The following is a 6,000-nucleotide window of genomic DNA, read 5'->3' as shown; positions in this document are numbered from 1 at the left end:
ATTTTAGGTTAAAAATAATAAATCAGGTAATTTTTGATTCATCATGTACATTTTACTCCTGATGAATGTCATGATATGCAACAATAAAGAATTCTCCTCTACTTTAAAGCTTATTTTTAAAATTTTACTTTACTCTTGCAGTATTTGTTACTAACAAAATGATTTAAGTTCAAACTCACTATTGAAGAGATAACCCTTGGTAATTTCTTTAAGGTTGTCTGATTGCATCCTTTAATGTAACAAACAGAATCAAAAAGTGATCTTGAGTGTTGTGTAGTTAACTTTCCATCTTTGTGGTAATATACCTGACACAAACAACTTAAAAAGCAGAAAGATTTATTTTGGTTCATGGTTTCAGAGGTTTTGACTTGTGGTCAGCTGGCCCATTGCTTTTAGGCCTGTGGTGAGGTAGAACATCATGGCTGCAGGGTGTGGCAGAGCAAAGCTGCTTACCTCCTGGTGGCCAGAAAGGAGAAAGAAAGAGGGAGGGGTGGGGATGGGGAGAAAGACATGGTTGGGAAAGGGACAAGATATGCCCTTAAAGGACATGCCCCAGTGTCCTACTTCCTCCAGAGGCCCCACTTCCTAACGTTTCCACAACCTCCCAATAATACCAGTAGCAGGGGACCAAGCCTTCAACATGTGATACTTTGGAGGACACTCCAGATTGTTGGGGATGCAAATGAAGTCAAGATGGCGCCTGGCACTTTGCCAGGAGGAGTGGTTTTTGAAGCAATGCCAGAGAACCATTAAGATGATGAGGATTCCTTATTGGCTGACTGCTGTATCTAGATGATGTTAATTGAGTTAAGCTGTGTGTAATTATTTAAGTATATATACCCCTGCTGTACAGCAGAGAAGCAGCTCCTGCTACCTCGGGTGCCCGCTACTTTGAATTCTCACTCAGTTCCTGCTGAGTTCACTCACAATAAAGTAGTTCCCGCTTCAACCTTCAAGTTGCTTGTCACCTCTAGGTTATTTTGCCCAGCCAGACTACGGCACCAGATCAAACTATAACCAATGCTCCTCTTGTGTTTTCCTAGTCAACCAGCCAATAAGACTTGGCCTTTCTGCCTTATAGCGGGAAGGGCTGTACCTAAACTCAGCTTCCCATGGCATGGGTAGTTCTTCCAACTACAACATTCCATGTGATCTAAGGTCTCCCAATACTGATAGCTTTCTCAGACAACTCCTATAAATAAACCAAGACTACATGGTGCTCTAGTAGTTTCCCTATTGACAAGTTTCCCTTCATGTTTGCCCTGTGAGAAGGGAAAGCCAGGGCTGATATTCCTCTCTACAATGCAAACCCATACTGCAGATCTAAGTGTCTTGGCCCCACTGTGACTCTCCTTGGGATGATGGGACAAGGGCGAAGTTGTGTGTGTATTTTTTTTCTTAGCTTTTTAAGTTTTCCCTTTCTCCAATAAAACATATCCCATAACCTAGTGGTTCTCAGATTTCATTGTGTCACAGAATTACATAGTGGACTTGCTAAAGCAATGATTTCTCCTTACTTCTAGAATTCCAGTCTGAGAGGGGCCTGAGAATCTGCATTGCTAATGAGTCTCCAGATGATGGTGATATTAATGTTTTGTTGTTGGTAGGGAGGACAACACTCTGGTAACCTGTCTTGTATGTGTGTGTATGTGTGCATGTGTGTTATGGGGGATTAAACTTAGGGCCTTGCACATTCTAGGCAAGCACTCAACCACTGAACTTTATCTTTGGCTCTTTTTAAAATTTTATTTTGAAATGGAGTCTTGTAAAGTTACCCAGCCTGGCCTTGAATTTGTAATCCTCCTGCCTCTGTCTCCCTAATAGCTGGGATTATAGGCATGCAACAAGATATCTCATAGAACCTTTGTCTTAATTCACACTGTGTGACTGTGTAGTGATCAGCTCTGTTGGCTACCACAAATGGACCTATTCATTTGCAGGTAAATGGATGGAGTTGGAGAATGTCATGCTAAGTGAAGTAAGCCAATTCCAAAAACCAAAGGCTAAATGTTTTCTCTGATTAGTGGATGCTAATCCATGATGGGGCAGGGTGTGTGTGTGGGGGAAGAATGGAGGAACTTTGGATTGGGCAAAGGGGAGGGTGGAGTTGGGGCATGGGGTAGGAAATATGATGTAATGAGACAGACATCATTACCTTAGGTACATATATGATTGCACAAATGGTGCAACTCTATGTCATGTACAACCAGAGAATTGAAGTGTTGTGCTCTATTTGTGTACAATGAATTAAAATGCATTCTGCTGTCATATTATAACTAAGTAGAACAAATTTTTTAAACGAGGGAAAAAAATGGGCCTCTTGTCTACCTTTACCTGAGTTGATCACTACCTTTTCTTCACATGCATAGGACTTCTTATCCAATTGTTTTAGTTTTTTTTTTTTTTAGTTTTATTAAAATGGCATTATTTGCTAAGAATGTTATTTGGTTTGCTTTTTTAATTTATCCATCCAATATATAATGGTAACTTTCTTGCTTTTGTTGTTTAATGATATTCGGTTGTGTGTATATATTGCTGTTGTCATTTCTCAGGTCTTTTCTATAAAGACTCTATGAAGACCTATAAATATGTCCTAATGTACATGACCAAAACTTTTTCTAAGACAGTGATTCTCAGATGGCATCAATTTTACTATTCCCACCCCCATTCCTGGAGACATTTGACAATGTCTGTAGACACTTTCATGACCATACTTGAAAAGTACTACTAATATTGAGTGGGTAGATGCTACTAGACATCCTTTAATGCACAGAGCAGCACAAATTGTTCAGAATTATCCAGCCTAAAATGTCAATAGCATGGGGGTTGAGAAACCCTGTTCTAGAGCAATGGTTCATGAAATAGCAGCATCACCTAGGAACTTGTTAGAAATCTCTCAGGTATATAATTAGGAGTAGAATTGCTAGTTATAGAATAAGCAATCATGCCAATTTGCCCATTTTCATGTAGGGTTGTATTTCCTTTTTATATATTTTGCTTATATGTTTTCATTGTTGATTACTGAATAAGAGAATAGAGAAGCCTCAGACATTCAGAAGCAGATCTGACACCACAGCTTGGTCAAGTTATTCTTCTGCTGAACATAAACAATCACACAGAATACTAACCTGAGACAAGAGTACTCTGAGACTAACAAAATGATGATAATTTTGTCTAAGTGAGCAACCGCTACTACTTTACCAAATCATCAGGTAAGGGAGGAAAAAAATGTCTTTTCCTTCTACCCTCTAAGTTCTTGGCTGTGGTTCCTGTAACAGAAGACAGATTAACAAAGGAAAAGCATACAAATTTATTTAATATATATTTTACATGATTTGGAATCCTTCATAAGGAAATTAAGAATGGAACAAGTGAAACTTAACCATTTAATGCCAGGTCTGATGGAGTGGAAATTTGCAGGAAAATGTGGTAGGACAAAGTATATTAGCTAAGTGTTATAAACTGGGAAGAACTTAGAAAGTGTTTTTCAGGTTCCTTTCCTTTTTCGGAGAAAGATGCCTCTTTCCTTTGGGTAAAGGAAGGCATTTCTCATATGAGGGTCCTGTGATCTGCTTCAGAAGAGAAGGGGTGGAGGGATGTCACTCCTTCTCAAATTCCTTCAACTTAAAATATCTGTTAAGTTGGGCTGGGGTTGTGGCTCGCAGTGGAGTGCTCGCCTAGCATGTGCGAGGCCCTGGGTTCGATCCTCAGCACCACATAAAAATAAATAATAAAATAAAGCTATCATGGGGCTGGGGATGTGGCTCAAGCGGTAGCGTGCTCTCCTGGCATGCGTGCGGCCCGGGTTCGATCCTCAGCACCACATACAAACAAAGATGTTGTGTCCGCCGAAAGCTTAAAAAAAAATAAATAAAAATTCTCTCTCTCTCTCTAAATAAAATAAAATAAAATAAAGCTATCGTGCCCATGCACAACTAAAAAATTAAAAAAAAACATATATATATAATGGAGATATATATATCTCCATTAAGCCAGGGAGTTATATTTGGGATCTCCTTCCTGAAATTTATCAGTAGAATTACCTTCACTTTTTGAAATGATTCAATTTAGAGGGAATCTTTCCTCTCTTATAACTGTCCCTAAATTCTAAAAGCCTCTTACTGAGATATCCCATGGCTTTTGTTCTCTCTTGCTCAATGAGTTGAACTCAGGTTGTTCAACCATAGGTGTACTTATGGCCCTTGGCTGTAAGGCAATGAATAGTATATATATACTATTTCAGATATCTTTACATTATCATGCCTTTTCATGAACATCAGTTATTAAATTTAGCTCAAGTTTTGAATATTTTACTTTATGGTTAGTGCTTTTTTCTTTTATTCAGTTTTTCTTTTTCTTTAGTACTGGGGAGATGGAGATGGGGAGATGCCTCTGTCTTCCTAGTAGCTGGATTACAGGCGTGTACCAGGATGAACCCAGGGGTGTTTTACCACTTAACTACATTCCCCAGTCCTTTTTGTAATTGGCACATTAAAATTATGTGTAGGCTGGGGATATAGCTCAGTTGGTAGAGTGCTTGCTTCGCATGCACAAGGCCCTGGGTTCAATCCCCAGCACCACAAAAAATAGGTAAATAAGTAAGTAAACAAACAAATATATAAATAAAATTATGCATTCATTGTGCCATATTTATACATGCAAATGACAAAATTTGATCAATTTCCCAGTACCTTCCCTTTTCCCTTCCCTTCCCTATCTACTGTTATTGTTATTATTTTAATTAGTGTATTATAATATTATACACACATATACATGTGAGATTCATTGTGGTTTATTCATACATAGACATAACATAATTTGTTAGAAACTTTTTATTTTGAAGCAGGATCTTGCTACATTGCTGAAAGTCTCACTAAATTGCTGAGTCTGACCTGGAATTTGCAATCCTCCTTCTCAGCCTCCAGAGTAGCTGAAATTACCAGTGTATGCCACTGTACTTGGTGATGTCACCAGAAAAGAGAGGTCTCTTAAGAAGGGTCTGAGGAATTCCTGGAGAGAAAGGGCAATTTGACTTATGACCAACAGAGTTCTTAGCATACATGATCAAAAAGAGTTTCAGCACACACCAGTCAGAGCCATAGAGGTTTATTTAGGAAAAGAGAAGTACATTCAAGAGAGAATGTGGGCCATCTCAAAAGAGAAACTTTTGGGGGTAAAGCAAGGAATACACATTCAAGAGAGAATGCAAGTTATCTCCAGAGGGAAAGACAGTCTTGTATTTTTATATAATAAGAGAACCTATACTTTAAATTTTTATATGAAAGAGACACATAAACTCTGTCTTTTGAAGACACATGACAGTTTGAGACCATATGGGAAAAGTAGAGATAGTATAAAAGGGGGGGAAATGCCAAAAACAATATGGGGTGAAAAAAGAAAACATACATAGAAGTCATACATTTTTCAGTTTGCAGAGACCAAGGGAGAAAATTCTAGATGACTCCCACTATTCAAAGTTATCAGAAGCTTAAGATAACGAATTGCTGACAAAATTAGTTAAGGTAGTCAGTGCCCTGTTTGGGGGAAAAGATATTTTCCCTTAAGTCTATGGCTCCTAAAAGTTTTCTCAAGGACTTTCTCCTAAAAGTTTTCTCAAGGACTTTCTCCTAAAAGTTTTCTCAAGGACTTTCTTTGAAATTTGTGTAAATTGTCTCCAAAAGTAAAAAGTTTAAAATCCAAATTCCTGGTGACAAGTAAATTGCAGGACTAAATTATCATATGAATTAACTATGCTAGCATCATTCTAGTAATTTATTAAATGGAATTACAGAAATAGCCCAGGGAAAGAATATTGGGATGGGAGTTAAGAGATCTAATAGCTGTTCTATCACAAATCTATGTGACAATGGGTTTAAGTGCATGGATTTTAGATTCCTTAAATACTCAGGATAAAACTACACAACCTTCAAGTTTCTTTGCAGCCCTAAAATTCAGAATCTACTGAAGTAATTGTAAAATGTACCAGTGTAAATCCAACTT

This window comes from Marmota monax, unplaced genomic scaffold (genome assembly GCF_021218885.2).
Source record: "Marmota monax isolate L192 unplaced genomic scaffold, Marmota_monax_Labrador192_F-V1.1 WCK01_AAM20220418_F8-fsc00001, whole genome shotgun sequence".
Taxonomy (NCBI): Eukaryota; Metazoa; Chordata; class Mammalia; order Rodentia; family Sciuridae; genus Marmota; species Marmota monax.
Note: the sequence above shows the minus strand (reverse complement) of the source record.